This window comes from Sebastes umbrosus, chromosome 4 (genome assembly GCF_015220745.1).
Source record: "Sebastes umbrosus isolate fSebUmb1 chromosome 4, fSebUmb1.pri, whole genome shotgun sequence".
NCBI classification, from domain to species: Eukaryota; Metazoa; Chordata; class Actinopteri; order Perciformes; family Sebastidae; genus Sebastes; species Sebastes umbrosus.
In genome coordinates this window covers 21,580,800-21,604,110 of record NC_051272.1, presented here as the reverse complement: position 1 = coordinate 21,604,110, position 23,311 = coordinate 21,580,800, and the positions used below count along the sequence as shown (strand labels likewise).

Below are 23,311 nucleotides of genomic sequence, written 5' to 3'. Positions count from 1 at the left end.
GCTGGTATTTCTGTCCCCGACGATGAAGGGTCAGGGGGATTCCCACACCCACCCAAAATGGATGGTGTTTTTTGCTAAAGATGCAGAGTTTAAAGCTGCACTGATCACTAATCACAAGTTGTATGTAAAAGTGGTCCCGATTCTTTCAGCTCATTCTTTTTGGTTTATGACTTGCAGCTGCCGAGAGTTAGATGAGAAGATTGATACCATTCTCATATCTTCATAGTAAATATGAAGATACCACCAACAGCCAGTTAGCTTAGCTTAGCTGAACGACTGAAACAGCTAGTCTTGCTCACTACGAAAGTAACAAAATACACCTGACAGCATCTCTAGAGCTCACTAATTAACAAAATATATCTACGTTTGTTTGATGTCTGGCACATATAACCACAGCATGCTGTTTTTACACATGTATTAAACAAACAAGATATAATGTGTTAATTAGTGAGTTTCAGAGCTAAAAGAGAGTGAATATTGGACTTAAAGGGGCCAGTGTGTAGAGCGCACTGGGATCTATTGGCAGTAATGGAATATAATATTCGTTATGTTTTCATTAGCGTATAATCACCTGAAACTAAGAATCATGTTTTCGTTAGTTTAAAATGAGCCCTTCATATCTACATAGGGAGCGGATCCTGTTCTACGGACCCCGCCATTTAGCAAAGCCATGTTTCTACAGTAGCCCAGAATGGACAAACCAAACACTGGCTCTAGACTTTCACCTTTTTACACTAAAGTGGCATGTTCATCACATAGACTGTATATGTAGATGGACGACGTGTCTCTACTTCCACCCACTGTACAAAAGTTATCTGCGTATGGATATGAACACACACAATGGTCAGACATCACTGGCTAACCACCAGTGGAAATGTCACTAAGCTAGCAAGCAACACGGTCAGTGACTGTATGAACCATATAATATGTTATTATATGTTATATAAAGATCTATATATACAGACGTTTCTATGAATAACTTTATATACAGATCGTTATGGTTGAAACAAACATTATGGAAAGTTAAAGTTACATCTCCTCTCGACATTCCTACTCTACGTACAACTAGCTTTATACTCAGAGCAGCTGTCAATTACCGCTGTCATTCATGACGTCTCATCCCCTTTTTATAGCATCAAATAACTAATTAAAACCAAACTCATCAGAAAAATGAACACATGAACAGAGTGATAATAACCTAAAATGACAGCAACCATCTTTGGGAAAAATGTTTTTGACGTGTTTTTTAGTTTGGTCCATGTCCCATCTGCTAACATGGAGGGGATTTATGACCTATACTGCAGCCAGCCACCAGGGGGTGATCAAGATGTTTTGGCTTCACTTCAGGGGAGCTGCCATGTCGTCCATCTTTATATATAGTCTATGGTTAACTTAACAGGTGATAATATGTCACTGTTGTGTTTACACCTTACGTCAGTTAATGCAGGTTAAAAGTATTTTGGTAAAACAAAGGCCAGAAAAGAAAAAAGTACAGGGAGGGTTAAAACGGTAAAAGATGTTGATAGATTTATTTTAACACCTCCACAGCTGTAGATATCTGTTCCCAATCATGACTTTTCATGTAAGAGCACACCAGTTCTCTTCTACAGTAATGAACCACAGCGAGAGCAGTACTGTGCTGTTTGGATGGGAGCGTGTGTGTGTGTATGTGTGTGTGTGTGTGTGTGTGGGCGGGCATGCCTGAGGTTGCTGAGCCTCGGCCTTCTCCTCAACATTAATAAGGACTTCCTTCCTACCAGACATAGTCAAACACCTGATCACTTACCAAGGAGGACATGCCCACGCATCCCTCAGAGCTGGCAGCCTTCAGCCTAACTAATAAGGATCGGCCTGTGTTCTTTAGCTGCCCATCAATCAAAATGTTCACATGCCGGACATCCACACACAAATCATGTTTTCTCTCCGTACTCCACCCCTAATGTGTGAGAGTGTGTTTATGTGTAAAGCTTAGAGTTAGATATCATGGGTGGCAACTATATCCAGGGAGACAGAGCAAGAAATAATCCCCCTCATACACACACCACTTCAAAAATTACAACTTTTTCTCCAATGGCAATAAAGTTTGGCTTCTTTTAAAAGATGTCGAGCCAAGATACACCGGGTGAAATGTGCATTTTCATGATGTGCATAACCTCTTACTTTTCCTCCTTAAATATCAGGTTTTGAAATGTTTTTTTCCGTAATTGAATTAGAGTGGCTAGTCACAACTGAACACATCAACAGAGTTTTCAGCCCAGATGCTGTCAAAGCATCACTTGGCCAAAGCAACAGAGAAGCCGCTGAACATAAAATTGTCTTATTTACAGAGCTCAAGCTTGTGGCTGTATTCAGAATTGATCCAAAGTTCTTAACTGTGATATCATTAATAGCCTAAATTATCACTTTTCACTTGATATTAGATTAGCGATATATGATATCTCAAGTGTGTGGGCCACACATGTTGGCTGTCATGAATCTGGCTGTGTTCAGATTAGTGTTTCATGGTTCATATTCTGTCAGCATTCCTCGCAGGAACGTAAAGGTTCAGCAGTAATAGCTGCTGTAGTCCCAGCACGGCTAGCAGGGAACAAAATATCCTTCAAAGTAAATCAAAACCTACCGTCCTTCACTCCTTCAGCCAGGGAGTTTATCATCGTAAAGCTCAGCATGTATTTGTGGTTCAGATATGATTATTCCAGACCTTTTTAACCAGTGTTATCTGGTCTTCATGTTCTGTACGCAACAGAATAATGTCAACTGTGATTATTTTGTTCCTATGTTGCAAAACAGACGTGATAAGATCAAATTATTTTGGCTTCTTAATATCCCATTTTAATGTTGACATAACAGTTGTTACATTTATCCCCTTATTTTAAGGGGCAACACAATACAGTTACACAAGTACTCTAAAACTACTACTAACATTTTTATTGTTTGTGATCATGTTATTTGGTACAGCGGTCACTGCTGTGGTAAATATCTTACTAACATTTGAGTTTTTGTTACCGCTCCTGCTAAATATCCCGTTTTTCTTGTATTCATTACGAATAATCTAGAGATGGAACGATCCAATACAATGTCGGTATCGGGTTCTGATACTGACGTAATTCACGCATCAGATATCGGCCTGAGGTTACCAATCCACGTACCATTCAGAACATGTAATATTGTGGAGAAAAAGTGGAGAAAGTCCCTCCGGCCGTGTTACGGCTGCAAAGAAGCCAGTTAACTACACTAGCGTCTTTAGCACGGAGGTCGAGGAAATAAACATGATAAACAACACATTACTATTGTTGGTATTTTACAGTAACGGTCCCCTGGCTTTCAACCGGGAAAACACGGTCGGCTCGCCTTAAGCAGGCGGTGAGAGCCAGTCCACGGTGCTCTCAATAGAGATTCATTCAAACGCGTGTGTGTGTGTGTATAAACATGGCCTGCCTTTGTTTTGTCTCAGTCAGTGACGGTCTTTTGGCTCTTTAAATTGCTTTGCAATACATTTGAATTAAATGCAAAACTGCAATGTTGTGCAAATTTTGTACAAAAAGATCTCTGACATCGGACTTATATTGTATTGGCAAATATCCAAATTCCGGTATCGGAATTGGATTGTAACTGGAAAAAAAGTGGATCGGTGTAACTCTAAAATAACCCACCGTTTTGTCCCCCAGTAGTACAAAAAACACTTATTCTCTGTTTTTTCTCATTAAAGACCATTTCCTTATAGCAAGCAGCTGGGTGGCAAACTGGAAATTATCACATGATGGAAATGTCATGGAGTAGATCCCTCCTGTTTTCATCATAGGGCGGCCACCAGTGGGGCGGGTACAGCTCCATGTGGTAGAGCTCAGTAATCGTAAGGTTGGTGTTTTGATTCCTGGTTCTACCAGTCTATATGTCAAAGTCATTGAGTCAAGATGTTAAAAAATATAAGCCGCTTTGGACAAAGTTATCTGCTGAATAAATGTAATATAATGTAATGTAGACACTCTACCTACAAGAATTGAGAAATTGAATATTACAGCGAAATTATTAACTTTCTCCAGCGAGTAACCTCTCTGTCCAGAGAAACCTGGGCATTTTGTCACTTTGGAAAGCATAGCAGATGACAAAAATATGTCACATAATTTTTTTCCCTGTAGCTACACTGCAGTTAGATGTTCCTGTTTGTCCCAGGCGTGTTGCGCGACCCTCTATGTTCAAGCTGAAACCCCAAAACCTCAAAAATCAAAGGCAAACAAAACAAATCTTTATCAAGCTTCATTTCCATAATGCAGTTTCTTTTTGAATATCCCTCTGTGTGGGTTTTCCACAGTACCCGTCTGAACAAATTCAATCCCGGCTATTCTCCGGTGCTAAGGTCCTCAGCTCTGTTTGATTAGGGCAACATACAGGAGGTCCACTGCCACGGTGTTTTCTTTACCTGGGCCCATAACTCTTAAAAACACACAAACACTTGGGTTGTAAATGACCTGTTCATCACACAGTGACAGGAGAGGTGATTCTGGACTCTTGGTGGGCCAGGTGTGCAGATCAGGACAGCTGTGCCGTGCCAAGACCTGTTGGCATGGCGACGCGGGACCATGGAAAGTTCTGGAATCTGTCGCTGCTGGCAGGGCCGAGCTCCTGAACGGGACTGGTGTTGGCTTTGCCTCCAGCTGTTTCTTTACAGACATGCTGAACGCCAGCAACAGCCAGGGGCCAAGATCAGCCCAGCGAGTCTGGCCACACACAGGCCACTTACAAACACACACACACACACACATACATGTATACCCCCACAGTTATACAAGCATACACAAACAAACAAACACACAAGTATTTTCTGCAATAAACCAGTCTCTGCCAGAGCAACAAAATGCACCAGACATATATTCACACATCTGTTTTCTTCTTATTCCCATATTATTATTATTATTATTATTATCCAGTTTTTAATTAGTTTTCATGTCACTTTGTTTATGATTATATTTACATAATCCTCATTTGTTTTAAGATGGGCATACACTGTATGATTTTAGAAATGTTGTTGTGTAATTCCTGCTCCTACTGTACGAGTAGATAGTTTCCGATGTAAAGCCAAAGCTAACGATTTATGTGTTCACACTGCATGGTCCAATCGTCTGCCAGGACCTGAGTAACTGTACATGTAAAATAATTTTAAAAAACACGGCCCGTCGGCCCCTGCGGACCGCTCTGGCTGTTTACAGTTGTCAATAAAGTTGTTTGTTAGAAAGCTCCGAGGCAGGTAAAGTTTGTTTGGTAGCAGAGATCTGTACTGGTCACAGTGTCAACAAGTCAGCAATGTGCTGCCTTGTTAGCATTGTGAAAAAGAGGCGCTGGCGTATGGTGGACTTGCAGGTGGCTAGGAAGACGTGAACAGTATGGCTTGTCTATTTTGCAGAGAAAATTGGAGGTAAGCCAGCTACTTTTTACTATATCTTTTGTACATTGTTATCTTGATAGTTACGCTCTGATTACTGTAAGAAAAGTAGAAAAAAGGCACTGACATTGGAGAATCGGCTCGGGGCTCTGCTTCAACTGTGCGAGAGCCTGTGGACGGCCGACCAAAATGTCCGATGGACAGTCAGGAGGAGTTAATCGGTCCTCAGCCCCTGCCTGTACACTGCACGGCAAACGGCGCCCGACAAATCAGAAATTCGGTCTGACTCGAAAATTAGTCATGCAGCTCAAAATTCGAGCAGTGTGGGACTCGCACTGGTCTGCTCTCGGTCTTGACTCGGTCTCGATGCACTCTGCTCTCGGTCTTGACTCGGTCTCGATGCACTCTGGTCTTGGTCATGACTTGGTCTCGGTGTAGCTTCTATTTTTTAAGGTGAGGCTCCCGGGTTATATCATACTGTCCCTCTGAGGGAGTGTTAATCTCATCTCACTATTGTCAAATACATTTTATTGGTGCTTCTTTTCCCCAATTGTGTTCTTATTCTTTAATAATTCGTGCTCGTCTTTGATTTAAATATTTATTCAAATGCATTTTATCGCCTTTATTTGCAATTGTAAAGCACTTTGTAACCCTGGTTTAAAGAATTTTACTTTTTTTCCTGTGAAGTTTGTTTTTTCTTGCTGTATGGTGTTTGCCAGTAATCAGACTGAAAATAATCTAGATTTGGCCATTGATTCAAATGCTGTGTTTGCTGCTGTAATAATCTAATCTTATCTGTGCTCACATAGTGAACAATATGCTTCTTTGTGTACAACTATCTAAATATGACTATAATAAACACATTAGTAGCTTGAAGTCATACATTTAAACAGCGTGCCAATCTGCTTTACAGCATTGAAACCTTTCTTGGATAAATACTTTACAGATGTTACTTTTATCGGTGAAAAAATATACAAAACATGCCCTTCCAGTTCTTAACTAATTATAAAGTGACAATGTAATACACAGTACAGGAATGTTCCCACTGTAGCTCAGGACTATCAGTGGTGCTTGAAGGTTTTGATTGAGGAACCTTTGAAGGTGGTGTCAGTGAATAATCGCTCCGTTGAAACGGCCTCACCACAGAAAAATAAACTTGCCATCTTTTGTTTTCCTTGTGTGGTCGCAGGTAATTCATTGAGTAAAGCGAAATGGGAGGGAATTCTTTTGAGGCTTTTGTTTGGTAATTCATTACGTTCTCGAGACCGGGAAAAGTGGCTGCGGAAATTAAAATTTATTGAAATCTATTTCAGTGGTAAAGCTGGCCGTGTTTCTTGGGGAGTCTGGCCCTTTTTTAAACTCGCACAGTGAGTTTTGGTCAATGCGGAGGTGAACTGCTTTTGTGGCTGTGCTCGGAGGGAGGAATGTGTAGGTTTGTGGTCGGTGGAAACCTGCAGTTAGAGGAACTGGTAATAATGGGGAGGTATAGACTGATCGCAGTCTTTCATGTTTAAAATGAAAACATTGTGATTGTTATTACTGCAGAACAGTGGCCAGCAGAGCATCACATTGACTGTCAATTTGACTGGATAATGTAGTATGACAGCACAAAATGTGTCGATCAAACATCAGTAATACAAGTTAAGTGCAGGGGTTACAACAATGTTACAGGGAGAAATCCATTATGGAGGAAGAAGATAAAATTTCTTCACTAACAGCCACCTCAGTAGTCCATAATGCATTGCAGCTACAAGATGTATTTTGAGTAAGTGACCCTACTAGAACTTACGAGCACATCTCTGGTAAACACCAGATTTAAATTGGTGCTTTTGTGTGATTCTTGGTGGAAAAACTCAGTTTTACAGATCTGTCGATTAAATCAACTAATCGATTAGTTGACAAAATCGTATGACTGTTAGTCGACTAAGAATTTCTTTGGTCGAGGACAGCCCTAAACCCAACATACTTCTTGTCTTTCTTAACATACTTCTTGTCTTTCTTTTGCTATCCTCACTGTGACTTTAACTGGCTCTCCAAATAAAACCAACAGCAGTATGCATGACAATGTAAGGTAATCTAGGGCAAATGTAGGAAATCATAAAGTAGGAAAATTCATTGATAGTAAAGGTAGTTTAAAGTGAGCCTATGTAACTTTTGCAGATACTGCTTTAATGCCATATCAGAGTTACCATAATTACAGTTAGAGGTGTCCCGATCTATGCTGATACTTAACAATGCAATAGATCCGGGCATATTTTAATGGAATGAAATACGGTCCTTTTGTTTAATGTATTCTACTGTGTTTAATCTACTTCCACCTGCTAGTGGTACAGCGCGGCTCTCTTTAATGACAGCCAGGCTTTACAGTCCAGCTTTTCACTACATATGTGGGTGAAAATTAGTCTGGGAATGTGAAAAATGATTTGATTGCGCCAGTGATTGTCGGTTCTGACACGAGGGTTGGTAAAATTCGCAACCAATGTTTTTTTTAGTCAACACAGAACCAGTAGTTGCTGCAAGCCGTTAATCATTTTTCAACATTGAAATATGCAGATTTAAGAGTTATTGCTGTAAGTTGACTGAAAGGTACAGTGTGTAGGATTTGGCGGCATCTAGAGCCAGTGTTTGGTTTGTCCGTTCTGGGCTACTGTAGAAACATGGCGGAGCAACACGGTGGACTCCGTGAAGAGGACCTGCTCCCTATGTAGATATGAAGGGCTCATTCTAAGCTAATGAAAACACGATTATTAGTTTCAGGTGATTATACACTAATGAAAACATAGTTATGAATATTACATTCCATTTCTTCTAATAGATCCCCTGAAATGTCCCACACTGTTCCTTTAACACAACCTGTACAGCTGCGTCAATCTCATTCACACTTGTTACCATTTTCGTGGAAATCTTTCTGTCCCTTTTCTTCTGGCTCTGGCACAGGAAGGTGACGTCGCCATTCTTAATCCCACATGCAAAGCTTATTTTGGCTCAGAGCCATCGATGAGCACAACACCAAACCTTTTTGGATCGCTGAAAAAACATGTAGGCAGTTATTCAGAGATGTGGGACCAGGCTAATTTTGCGGGTTTTGATTTTGGTCAAAAACATTGTACTCGCATCATGTTAACAAAAGGAAATGCAGTGTTACATTGTAGTGACCTCCTCAGACAGTCCTACAGTGTTTTTAGAAACTCTTTTGCTGCTTTTCTCCCATGCTTTGTGTCACCAGCAGCTTTCAAGTGTGCAAAGTTTCACTTTAAAGCTCTGTCCACCGTCCAGCAGCTCAATAGCCTGCTGAGATGAAGTACGACCTGACTGACTGAAACACTTCCTCTCCGCTGTCCCTCTCACTGGGCACAGAGTGGGTGGATATGGTTAGCAGCAGTCATAACAAGCATTTTTCAAAATGAGCTTCATCTGATGACAACCTCGGACATATTGAATGCCCGACAGTGTTTTTCCAGTCCAAGTCTGAAGCTGTCCAACAAAGACTTTGCTCTCCAACTGTATAGAGAGAGGAAACAGAAAATGAATGTTTTTTGGAAATGAAGCAGACATCATCCGGGGCAGCAATGTTTTAGGCATCTTACACACAGCTGGACATGCACGGCTTCCTAAAGCTGCTACAAAAAATTTCACCGAATTCACCCCAAATCATTATGTTGTCACTTCAATTTCAGTCTCACATATGGCATTATATGTCTTAATGCATGTGGTTACTACACTTATTACTTTACCAGAGTGTGTCCGTCAACTTGCAAAGCTTCACCAATAAACTAATTTCCATTTACTGTCTACTGCCGCTGATGTTGAAAGTACATCTTTGCTTTCCATATCCGTGGCGACTGCCAGCACTCACCCAACCCGCCCATCTGGTCTCATTTTGACACCCGAGGTTGCCATCTTGTAAGTCAGAAAAAGTAAGAGCTATAGAAAGGTGACAACAGTTTTCCCTCCTAGCTTACCTCCCTGCACCACACTGAGTCTGACAAGCTGCTGAAAAATAGGACCGGGTCACATTTCAGCCTCAAAAGAATGTGCAGGGGCTGTGAGTAACCCTGTGGTCTGCTTCGGCATGTTTGGTCTGGCTCTTCACAATATCATGTAGTGTGCCATTGAGGGCCGAGGGCATGAACACCAAAGAAAAGTGCCGAGGGCGTTCCTACTTATGGACCAAAATTGACGCCAAAACCTAATAGTAGCAGTGTAATCAGTCTTCCCGCTAATATTAGCAACATGGCTTTTTTCTCCAGGGTGGCGGTTGGTGTGTTTGGCTCAGTGCATCCTCTTTCACCTTAAATTCAGTCCTGTGGCTTCGTAAAGCACCTCTTGGCATAATCAGCAGTCAGCACATTAATAAAATCCAGCATTAACCTTGTTTAAAATGCTTTTACCTGAAGATAATGATACCAGTGATTTCAAAAACATCCTTACTTTGAATACTAATCCTTCTTAAAAACAGAGCAGATTACTGAATTGATTCGTTATGCTTCTTGGCATGTCAGATGTATTAACTTCTTGAGCTATTTTTGCCACATGGTTTTATCATTGAACTCAGGAAATCTCATGGAACTGGTTTCTCCTTTATCAAAACCAGAAGTGCTGGCCATGGCGGGCTGAAGCCGGCACCGAGAAAGAGTCCAGTTACTCAGAGGAATAAATTATGTGTCCCAAAGGGACTGGACATGAACTTAAAGATAACTTTGTCAATGCATTTCAAATCATGGTTGATATTTAATATCCCCCCCGCTGGCATTTGTTGCACCTTTCACACCGCAGTGTTGCCTTCTGCTATCGCACCTGTGCTGAATTTGCAGGAAAACTCACCCGAAAGAGAAGAGCCCGTCAATTAAACTAGAAGCCGATCTCTGGTCAATCAAGCCACCCAGTATGCGCTCTCACTGTGAATTAAAATTAAAATTGATATCCCCAGCAAGGCCAATATTTTTTGTTCTGCCACTAAATGTCGGCGATTTATCATTCAAACATCCCAGGGTTTTTGTGTAGGTACTTTTGGACCTCAGGTTCAGTGGGTTTGATGCTCAGCCAGGGACAATATCGAATCCGTGCCAAGAGTCCAAGCTGTGAACGCTTGTCTGAGAGTTACCGTAAATCCTTCTGCTCGCACCACTAAGAAGCTCAGAAAGCCACAGCCCTGCTATTTGCCACCCCTGTGGTCCTTACAGGTAGCCACTGAGACTCCCCAAATTATGATCTTCGTGTATAGGGGAGCGATGCAAGAACAGAGCTCAATGGATAAAGGCCTACCTGTTGCCCCTTATTTTCCTCAGTGGATAAGGACTGGGGCTGTCAGTTTTCCTCTGTGTTGATTAATCTGGCACTTTATTGGATATGATCCTGATGATTAATGGCATATTATCCTGGAAAGGTTGCCCTTCTGATAAAAACATTGAGATTTCAGATATTTCCTGGTTGAACCTGATATTTGTGGCTGTTATTCCTTAACACGCTAAACTTACTAAACCTGATATATACATAATTCCATCCGCACAATTAACCATTTACACTATCTCACTGTAGGAATATTAATTTATGGACAATTTGATATGGACAAAGAAATGCCTACAACATGCAAACTTTTGTTTCAACCTAAAAGAAGCTCCAGGGAGCATTTCTTCTGAGCTAACCATAGTAATTTCAGTGTATTATATCCTTATTATATTTTCTGTGTTCCCCTTGATGAATGTACTGTAGTGCTTACTGAAGCATTGTATTGATAATATTCCTAATTTGTAATAACCTGCCCAAGGACTACAGATGAAAATTAGCTCTTAAGCTAACTCTGGCACATTTACATCGAGGTAAAAAATGAAATATTGATTAATGTGCACTGTCCCTGGTAGATAAATAAATAAATAAATAAACCTATCACATCTTAAACAATTCACTAATAAAGGTACATTTTATCCATCACAGCGGATCATGGTTCGTTAATGTTTGAGATCCTCCGTCCTGATAAATTTCACTTGCAAATCATCATGAATTAGCATAATGCCAGTAAACACGATAATGTTCTTAATTTAGACCTCTTTTTCCAGATGGAAAATGGTCCGTCAGAGGGGTCCAGAGGGTGAAGTCCAACACTGCCCCCACCAGGAGTTCCCAGCAGGGTTCTGGGATCACACATCAAGGTCTGTCGCTGGCCCTCGACCCCTGCCGAGGCCTCTGTGACGGGGAGGAGCCAAGATTGAGTGGGCTGGAGGAGACAACACACCATAGCTGTGTGCAACTGCACAGTGAGTCCTTTCGCCCGTTGCCATGCTGTAGCTGACCGCAGGATTGCAGTGTTTACTTAAGAGCCGGTGCATAAGAGAAAGGCGGACCACCAGCAGTCACCACCCGCCGGGCCCTAGGCAGGACCTGGGGCTCATCTTTGTTGAAAATGGCTCTGGAACCTGCCACCTCCCACCGGGCTGGCCTATATTTAGCAACAAACTGAAAAACCTCTTCATTCTTAAAAAGCTGTTTAGGTTTCCTTTGAGAAGGGGGTTCAGAGGAGGACGGGTGGTGATGCTGCTCTCCTGTGGTCTGAGAGGTGCTTCTCTTTGCCCTGGACTCACCTGTACAAGATGTTTATGTTAACAGCTTACCTAGGATGGAAATAGTCGATCTCCGAAGGACAGCCAAGTAAAATGTGTTAAAATAAGAAGACAGGTCCTGGGAAATCCAATAAGAGACATCGTTATCATTACAGTTAACCGATTTTTAGCCTATATATAAATTCTCCTTATGATATTTTGACTCTAATTAACATGGAAAGTGACTATTGAGTCTGGAAGGGGTGTGAAGCCTAAACAACTTTCAGCCCAGACCAATAACACAATTTCTGATGAAAAAAGTAGGGCTGTCAATCAATTAAAATATTTAATCCCGATTAATCACATGATTGTCCATATTTAATTGTGATGAATCGCCAATCACACATTTTTTATCTGTTCAAAATGTACCTTAAAGGGAAATTTGTCAAGTATTTAATAATCTTATCAACATGGGAGTGGGCAAATATGCTTGTTTTATGCAAATGTATGTATATTTGTATTATTGGAAATCAATTAACAACACAAAACAATGAAAAATATTGTCCAGAAACCCCCAGGAACTATCATAAAACAATATGCTCAAATCATGGCAAAAAACATGGCAAACTCAGGCAACAACAGCTGTCAGTGTGTCAGTGTGCTGACTTGACTATGACTTGCCCCAAACTGCATGTGATTATCATAAAGTGGGCATGTCTGTAAAGGGGAGACTCGTGGGTACCCATAGAACCCATTTTCATTCACATATCTGGAGGTCAGAGGTCAAGGGACTCCTTTGAAAATGGCCATGCCAGTTTTTCCGCACCAAAATGTAGCGTAAGTTTTGAGCCTTATTTAGCCTCCTTCCCGACAAGCTAGTATGACATGGTTGGTACCAATGGATTCTTTGGTTCTAGTTTCATATGATACCAGTATCTTCACTCTATCTTTAAAACTCAGCCCGCTACAACCAAAAAATCGCAAGTTGCGTTAATGTGTTAAAGAAATTAGTTGCGAATTTGTGTGAACGCATTATTATCGCGTTAACTTTGACAACTCTAGAAAAGAGTCAAATAAGATAGGACTTTATTATACGGTATATACTGTGTATATATAAGGTGCAGGTGTGGGGGAAAAAAATAGGAATTCCCAGTGAAAGAAAATTTGTCCCCATACTGAATTTCTAGTCTAGATTTAAGTTTCTCAAAACTATTCTTTTAAGCATCCGAATGTTTAATACTTGACTATTTTTGTTCTTTTGCTAAAGCAATCCGGTTGCATGTTTCCTTCCTAATGAAAGTGACGATTTGCTGACTGTGTCTTTTTCTATTTGCGTGCTGTTCAACTCTTCCCACTCCTCAACGTCTCATTGAACTCGGGAGGAGGGCAAATCCAAGGCAGGACATGCGTATTACATGTTTTCATTTGCCCTCATGTATGCCTGAATAGTGAAACAATCCCTCTTTTCATGCCCACGGTTTCATTCAGTGGGTGGCGAGAGCACCACTATGATTGAGGATGAGGGAGCTGGGTGATTTTTTCCAAGGTGAGCACCTCATGGGAGATGACTGCTCGCTGCCATTAGTTTAAGTGCAGGAGTGTCAGTTAACCCGACACTGGCACCGGGAATACTTAATGCCAGATGGAGGGAGCTGTCCTTGAAGTCGTAACAAGCAGGCGCAGAGAAACAAGCCTTTATTCAGTGTGAGAGAACATAGAAAAAATTGATAACTTAGCAAGGTTACCACAAAGTGTACGTTAAATCCCACATAGGAAAGGGAGGGATAAAGGAGATTGAAGGGGGGTGGAGAGGGGCAAAAGTCCAAAGTGGATAAAAACACAGTTTAGATGTTGCTGACTGTAATTTTTGATTGCGTTCAAAATACGCAGGAATATGAAACAAAGCAGCGGTTGTCACGCTAAAGGGTCCAGCTGCTTAAGAGGTGTCAAATTATTGTACCTCAGCTGGATACATCGGTGTTGGAAGCCAGGGGGTGAGAAAAGAGCCAAACCCAGCAAACTTTGGCACATTTGTCCCTCACCGCTGGCACGGATGAGCCACGCTGTGAGGCTTCAGAGCATCGATAGGCCCCCGGCGTTTTACTACCCAAAACTATGAGCTGCTACAGGAGCCGAACCATCAACACTACCTCCTGGAAGGACAGTAAACATGACGACAAGTGCTTTTTCCACATGGTGCACCTCCTAGTCTACTGACCAAATAGATCTGATGTAGGTCCGGCTAAAGAGCATGTCTATTCAGGCGGTTAGGCACTATGAGGCCTAAAAGTTTCAGTTTTCAAGATTAAATAAATAAGATCATATCAGCTTGAAGCACCAGGTTTTTGGGAATGTGTCCTGGCTGCAGTAGAGACAGAGCTGAGAGCTATTACTTAAAATAACTCGACACCAGAAGGACCTCAAATCCACCCGTAAGGAAATTACAAACACAGTCATGTCAGTCTATGGAAGCACCTCACACAAAGGTCCCCAAAGAGCTCCCTTGTTGTCAGCTTTTATAAAATCCATTCCCTTTTCTTTTTTGGTACTTAATTGAAAATTGAGCTTGAGTCCTGCCAACGATTGCAATAAAATGCTGAATGCCCTGAGCTGTTGGCATGTTCCCGTATCTGGCACTTGCACCCAGGAGTGCTGCTGAGTCTCTGTTGATTGTCTACTTCTCATTCATTAGGTACGGTTATTGCTGACGCTCCCGAACGGTGACTCCTTGCTTGAGTGAGGGGCCTGTGAGCTCAGAGCCCAGGCGTCCGGGAGAGAGAGGAAACAGTCGAGGGGCATGGCGGTGTCACAACCGACACATCACAGGAGGCTTTTGAGAAGTCCTTGGCTCTTCCCATACTGGTCCGGTACCAGTGTTCAGCCATGCGGACAGAAAAACTAAGCAGAGGCAGGTCTGTTGAGAGCTTCGGCCAAGTTAAGCACGGAAATATTTCTTTCCTGTTAACTCAAGAGTCTGGCAGTCACCTGTGTGAGGTTGCCCTCTTTTTTCGTCGCGAGCCACCGGCCGTTCGGTTCAGCCGTGTCAGGCACGTTAAAAATAAGGCCAACCTGGTGATGAACCTTGAGTTAAGTCAAATATGTAGTTTCTGAAATTTTGCAGTGTGTTTACAGACTGTTTTGACACTATATTGCATTGCGTATCATTGTCTCTTAACTAAGAAAGCGTTCACTTTGAACAAATTCCTTCAACAAGTTGTTGAAGTGTAGAGTTGCAATGAGTTCCTGAAGGTCCTGTCATTTTGGAGCCAGGTTTGCGCTCAGGAACAGTGGATACATTTCTGTTTGGGCAAGGCTGCTGATTGTATTTGGCGCACAGTAGCTCACTAACACATGCTCTCCTTTAAACTGCATTAACTGATTTTTTGGCCACTTGGGGGCAGCAGGAACAAGCTGAAAAACACAACTTTAACATCACCTTATAAAGTTTATCTGGGGAACTTCTCAGCCAACAGTTGCTTCTTTACACAAACAGCAGATGTGGAGCAACATCAGCGTTCATTTGGAGTTGTGTTTCTGGCCATTTGATGAAGTTAAAGGAGCAGTGTGTAACATTTAGGGGGATCTATTGGCAGAAATGGAATATAATATTAATAAGTATGTTTTCTTTCGTGTATAATCACCTGAAAATAAGAGTTGTTGTGTTTTCGTTACCTTAGAATGAGCCGTATATATCTACATAACCAAACATTTTTCCTGCTGTGGCCGAAGCCGATAACGTTTCTCGCTCCCGTTGCCGCTGTCTCTCTCTCTCTCTTACTTCACCATTCATTTCCCACATACACAGACACACTCTAAGGCTGCATTCACGTGAAATCCGGCATTGTGGCGATTCGCCACAGGGTTGTGCGGAGGCCTCTGCGAGTCACTTTAATGGCTCGTTAACTGTGACGATCAACGTATTTTGTTCCCTCATGGCTGGGTTGTACAGCTCTGGATTGACGATTATGTGATTGGCCACCGCAGCGTGACGTCGGGTTGTGTTTCTCCAAAAGTTGATTCTGTTTATACTTTTCAGTAGCAGCTTTATCTATGCACACAGAGTCCGTGATCTCCTGAAGTGTATAAAAGATCTACATCAGTGAAGCTCCTTAGCGTTGCAGTGCATTTGCAGTAGCAGAAGAGTCACTTTCAGCGGCTCTAACGGATCAAATTTGTCTTGATCCTTTTATGTCGGTGCATTACATTTTGAGGAGATGGATGGCCTACATTAAGTTTTCCTCCCAGTGATCCAACACGGCATCCCATGGGTGCCACACTGTGGAGACTTTATAGAAATTCCTCATTCACTACATGGAAGTTCACACACAGTAATGTTTGCCTTAAGTTCAGTGAGGACATGAGCAAGTGTGTCTCTGTACTCAATGGCCAAATAAAACGGGAAAAGCCCGAATCATAATAGTAACGCAAATACATGGAGGAGTACTTATGATACAAACAGGCGGTTGGCCAAATGGGCATCAACAAGGACCAGGGAGGGAGTCTCATTTTTCCTTCGGACAGAAATGCCTACAACTAAGCGTGTGTCCAGTTTGGATTGTCAACAGATGAAAATATACTGTGTGAGCATTACTAGATGGCTGTTCCTAGGCCAGGACACACAAATCTCAGCTCCTGTGAAATACACTGCTGACACTTCCTGCACCCTACCCTCCTTTATGCACAGGAAACTGCCCAGGACTTGATCTTAATTAGTTTGGCACAGTGTAATAACATCCTCTGAGGATTAGAGATTGTTGTCATTAGTGCAGGGAAACGTAACTTTTTTTTAGTTTTGGATGGTACAACAAAATGCTCTGGTAAAAATCCTAAAGGGACAGTGTGTAGAATTTGGTGCCATCTAGTGGTGTTGTTGCAGATTGCAACCAACTGAGTACCCCTCTGCTCACTCCTCCCTTTCCAAGACTGCAGTAACCTGAGCTGCAGAGTGCAAAACCGTGGTAACGCCGTTCGCCTCGCTCAGAGGCCATCCTTACCATAATAACACTACTTTAGGAGCAACGGAAGTCAGACAGTGGCTGGCGGCACCATGGTTGTGCAATCTGCGGCTTACGCAAGTCCCCAGGAAGAGTGCTGGGCTGTGAAGCAAATTTTGTAGTGGCCAAACGGTGGTACTACAACATCCGTGTCCCATAGACTTACATTGGGAAAGAGGCATCTGTAACTCAGCGGATTTTTTTTTTAAGTAAATCAACTTCCCAGTATGAACACTTGAGAAGCCCTTATTTAAATCATTAGGCTGGAGCGAGGGCTGGGAGGCGGAGTTAAAGGAAACGTTACTGCGCCTGCTCTATGGGCCCAACGGATGCAGAAGATCACTGGATGATCCGGGAACTTTATCACTCGGCAGTCGAACCATTTTGGCTTCATGCGCCACTGAGCAACTCTCATAGGAATGAATGGGAGCCCGCCTACAACGCTGTATCCAGTTCTCTTTATACATCCATGGGCTCACATTACCATAGTTTCACAAGCATGTCGGAGAACTGCTGTGGCCTTCAGGTAATGTAAATATGTGAAAGGACCTCTCTAGAGCCAGTGTTTTGTTTGAGCAACATGGCGGACTTCATGAAGAGGACCCGCTCCCTATGTAGATACGAAGGGCTCATTCTAAGTTAACGAAAACAGAATTATTAGTTTCAGGTGATTATACACTAATGAAAACACGGTTATAAATATGATATTCCATTTCTGCTAATAGATCCCCTGAAATATTACACACTGTTCCTTTAAATGTGAATTTTGTCAAACAAAATAAACCTTTTTAAAAGAATTTATAAAAGAAAAAAACAGCTGACAGCTTTAGTTTTCTATGTAAATCTGGACCAAGCAACAGATGTGCGCCCATGAGGTGACAAGGGCTGTGATCACACGTTGTGCTGAAATGTCATAACTAGGTATAACGAAGTATGTGTTTTGTCGTGTCAGTGGAATTGGATCAGACATCCTCTGGGTGGTAAAGGTTGACTTTTCCTAAGCTACTTCTGTGGTTGGCTCAATTGGGATTTAGAAATGTTTAAAATCCAAGATAAACTCGGCCGAGGAGTCTGTGTTCAACATTTTTCTAAGTGATCAGAAATCCACCTTTATAACATGGATGTTTTAGTTTGAGATGTGCCGTCTTTTTTCCCATGAATTGTGTTGCGTCTTTGCCAGTTGTTTCATTTGCTCTCCAGATTTATTTTACAATCATCTGTCAAGAAATGTCGTCGATTATACTGACTGTTCGACGTTGAGTGGAGCAGCTCCATTTTAAATGAACTCATTCTGAAAATGTGAATGTTGACGATTAAAGAGCGGGCTTTGATCATTTTTCAGAGGCCATGACTGTTATGCTTAAAGAGGCACTCGCTATGATTCTTGGCCTATGCCTTATTTTCTGTATAAATTACATACAAAGAAAGCTTAAGAGGTGTTTCTCAAGGGCTCAACATTTTTTTATGCTTGCACTCCATTGGCAAATGCACTATGGAAAAGCTGAACTACACTTGAAGTGCTGTATTTTAGTGTGGTTTGGAGCTGAGGTGGGGATCAATTGCTTGGTTTCTGCAGCAGCATCCCAGAAAGCCCCAGAAGGCAGGTCTGAAGGACAGGTGGGGAGCCACACAGTGCCACCTCAAACCACTGTCCCCACGGCAGGAGGGGGGAGGCCTCACCGCAGAGTTAGAGACCAGCATGACAGGCAGGAGGTGGGAAAACACTAACATGTCTGTGTGCGAGTGTGTAGGCATGCAACTTGCAATTATTTTCATTATTGATTGATCTGTCAATTATTACGTTTTTTTTATTGAGGTTCTGGCAACAACTGCATATATGTCCAGTTCTAAATATGTACGGATAGGGATGTGACGGAAATTTTCCCACCAATTAATAAAATTGTGACAACACCGGTGTTACCGATTACACCGGACATTTTAAAAGAAAAGATGACGGTCAATATGTGTAGCGCGCTTACTTTGATCTTCAGCATCAGGTGGCTGTGTCTGGCCTCTCCGGTCCAGCTTTCGCTGCGGGGCTGCAGGTTTCCACCCGGCGACGCTCCACAGCGAACACTGGCTGTGACCGCTCCGTCCTCCGCACAGCGATGACCTCATTAACGTATTGGATCCATTGTAGATGGAAATATTGTTTTTGCTTTTCGCTTCGCATCATCTTGTCTGTCAACTCTCTTTCGTCCGGTGTGTGTGTGTGAAATATGACACGTGCTACTCTGAGCTGAGACTCCGTACGGAGAATTCACTGTCAGTATGTAGTGTCCGTCGTCCGACTTTGTATTGATAACACGGCGATGATACGCCAAAATGAACTAAATGGGTTTTATTTCTGTAAAAAAAAGTAATGTAATCAGTGTGTGCCCGACCACCGCGTAACACCGGTTACACCGACTACCGCCACAAGCCTAGTACAGAACCAATTTTTTCATCGTTTTTGAACAACCATTACAATTCACAACACAAAGACAGCAGGAGTCACAACTTTACAAAAATGATATCAAAAAAATTACATGATTACCTTAAAATGAATAGGGTTTCTGTAACCAGTTATTAGTTGTTGATTAGGTAGAACAAAGTCTAGTCCGGATGGGTCCACCGTGTCCAAGACTGGTTGCCATATCTTAACAAATCCCTTGACATTGTCATGAAAGGTGTAGGTCAGCTTTTCCAGAGTATTCTCAAAACCTCCTTATTCCAACCATCCACTGCAGGAAAGTCATCACAGATCCAGAATTTGAGAATAGTCTTTATTGATATATATAGGAGTATCCCAGTGTTGTGGTTGTTGCTTGCACTGTCCACTTTAGCTGCCAATATACATTGAAGAGGTGATAGCTCCAAGTCATATCCAATCAAGGTAACCAACTCATTTTTTACTTCTCTCCAAAATGTTTGCATCTTTGCACATTTCCAAAACATATGTGCATATGTGCCAATTTCCTGAATTGCATTTAATACATTTAGGAGAGCTTTGACCAAGTTTGTTTCTCAGTAATGGTGTAAAATGAAGCCTGTGTAATATTTCATTATTAGTTTTAATGAATCATAGTCAATAAGATGTCAAACAATACTGAAAATTTTGCCTGGTTCCAGATCTCATCTCATATTTGTTCAGCTATAAGGTGGAACAAAAGTGCGTCTGAGCACTTCTGTGCAGACACATCTAGCTGTTTCCAGTTCAAGGTTGAAAACGAATGATGATCGCTCTGATGCTGCTGTTGCCAAAGTCTCAGAAAAGCAAAATCACTCTTAAAAAACAAATCTTTGGCTTTCTCTTGATGTTATTAATACATTTTATTTCGTAGGCTGCACACAAATTTCTTCTAAGATAAGATAAGGTATACTGTTATTGTCCCCGTTGGGACATTTTTCTTGGACTGCGTCCAACTGCAATTACAAACACTAAATTAAAACAACATCAACAACAATAATAAACGATTCCACACAAGACAGGGAAACAGTTTCACAGAAACAAATGTTTGAACACATACACAGTCCACATACATAATGGCACATACCATCACACACACCATGGCAGGTATTGCACCCAGGTAGTGCACTGCACCGTCTACCGTCTTGCCCATATTGCACAGACAATAGTCCAATATTACACAGATGCAACATATTGCACTGTTCTCCTGTCTCTTTCCCAATTTCCTTTCCTATAAAGAACTTACTTAGCTATATAACGTTAAGTTTGCTTGCTTGCTGGCTTGATATTGAATAACATGAAACCTAAAATAAGATTCTTTTGAATAACGTGGCCAATGCTGCCCTCTTCTGTTACAGAGGCAGACTTCATCTAAATGGCATAATATTCACTCACTGTTACATTATTGTAAAATGGAAACCATTGGTGACACTGTATTGTTATTAACTGCTATCCGTTATTAATTCATGCCACAAACATGCTACAGACTGAAACTGCCTGTGTATAAACGCAAGCAACAGCCACTACTATTAAATCGCTTTTCAATTATATATGATCTTCGAATTAACTTAAAACATTTTGTTTTCTTTATTATTGTTATTTATTTATTTATTTATCTCACTTATTATTGTAAGTGTTGGTATTATTATTGTTATTGATATTATTATCATGACCTCATCATCATCATCTTTATTATTATTCATATTATTAATATATATGTGTATGTATATACACTGTATTATATATATATTTTACTTATTTATTTTCTTTTTGTTTTGTTTTTGTTCCCCCTATGCTCTACACATAAAAGGAATGATATCTGTATGCGTGTGTGTGTTTAGTTATGTGTGCATGTGTACAGTATATGTGTTTAAGAGTAGATATGTCATATACAGACGTAGGCAAAATCGTTGGTACCCTTCCGTTAAAGAGAGAAAAACCCACAATGGTCACTGAAATAACTTGAAACTGACAAAAGTAATAATAAATAAAAATTCACTGAAAATTAACTAATGAAAATCAGATATTGTTTTTGAATTATGGTTCAGCAGAATCATTTAAAAAAACAAACTAATGAAACTGGCCTAGACAAAAATGATGGTACCCTTAACTTAATATTTTGTTGCACAACCTTTTGAGGCAATCACTGCAATCAAGTGATTTCTGTAACTCTCAATGAGACTTCTGCACCTGTCGACAGGTATGTTGGCCCACTCCTCGTGAGCAAACTGCTCCAGCTGTCTCAGGTTTGAAGGGTGCCTTCTCCAGACTGCATGTTTCAGCTCCTTCCACAGATGTTCAATAGGATTTAGATCAGGCTCATAGAAGGCCACTTCAGAATAGTCCAATGTTTTGTTCTTAGCCATTCTTGGGTGTTTTTAGCTGTGTTTTGGGTCATTATCCTGTTTGAGGACCCATGACCTGCAACTGAGACCAAGCTTTCTGACACTGGGCAGCACATTTCGCTCCAGAATGCCTTGATAGTCTTGAGATTTCATTGCACCCTGCACAGATTCAAGACACCCTGTGCCAGATGCAGCAAAGCAGCCCCATAACATAACCGAGCCTCCTCCATGTTTCACATTAGGTACAGTGTTCTTTTCTTTGGATGCTTCATTTTTGCGTCTGTGAACATAGAGCTGATGTGACTTGCCAAAAAGCTCCAGTTTTGTCTCATCTGTCCAAAGGACATTCTCCCAGAAGCTTTGTGGCTTGTCAATATGCATTTTGGAAAATTCCAGTCTCGCTTTTTTATGATTTGGTGTCCTCCTCGGTTGTCTTCCATTAAGTCCACTTTGGCTCAAACAGTGACGGATGGTGCGATCTGACACTGATGTACCTTGACCTTGGAGTTCACCTCTAATCTCTTTGGAAGTTGTTCTGGGCTCTTTGGTTACCATTCGTATTATCCGTCTCTTCAATATGTCATCAATTTTCCTCTTGCGGCCACGTCCAGGGAGGTAGGCTACAGTTCCATGGACCTTAAACTTCTGAATAATATGTGCAGCTGTAGTCACAGGAACATCAAGCTGCTTGGAGATGGTCTTATAGCCTTTACCTTTAACATGAAGGTCTATAATGTTCTTTCTGATCTCCTGAGACAACTCTCTCCTTAGCTTTCTGTGGTCCATGTTCAGTGTGGTACACACCATGATACCAAACAGCACAGTGACTACTTTTCACCCTTTAAATAGGCAGACTGACTGATTACAAGTTTGAAGATACCTGTGATGCTATTTACAGGACACACCTTAGTTTAACATGTCCCTATGGTCACATTATTTTACATCTTTTCTAGGGGTACCATCATTTTTTGTCCAGGTCAGTTTCATTAGTTTGTTTTTTAAAATGATTCTGTTGAACCACAATTCAAAAACAATGTCTGATTTTCATTAGTTCATTTTCAGTAAATTTTTATTTATTATTACTTTTGTCAGTTTCAAGTTATTTCAGTGACCATTGTGGGTTTTTCTCTCTTTAACGGAAGGGTACCAACAACTTTGCCTACGTCTGTATGACCATCTAGTCTCATTCACTGCCGAACACACACCCATTATCCACATCAAACACACACACACACACACACACACACAAACACACACACACACACACACACTCACAAACACACATTATCCACATCACACACACACACACACAAACACACATTATCCACATCACACACATGCACAAACACATATTATCCACATCACACACACGCACAAACACATATTATCCACATCACACACACGCACACACATTATCCACATCACAAACACACACACACACATTTTCCACATCACACACGCACAAACACACATTATCCACACACACACACGCACGCACACATTCTTCAACCTGCTTTTATCCCCTTGTGTGCTTTTGTTTTGTTTTTGTACTTTGTTTCTCTTTCCCTGTATGTCCCTGCACATGTCTTCACTTGTTTTGTAATCAC

The 23,311-nt window shown here is 41.4% G+C and overlaps 1 protein-coding gene across 1 annotated transcript in view; it reads left to right on the top strand.

Annotated features, from left to right (window-relative positions):
- Positions 1–11,436: 11,436 nt before the first annotated feature.
- The window catches only part of ldhbb (lactate dehydrogenase Bb), a 29,838-nt gene continuing 17,963 nt past the window's right edge, over positions 11,437–23,311 (top strand). Inside the window, exon 1 of the mRNA XM_037766197.1 lies at positions 11,437–11,634. The gene's annotated coding sequence lies outside the window, so the exon portion shown is untranslated. The remainder of the gene's footprint in view (positions 11,635–23,311) is intronic.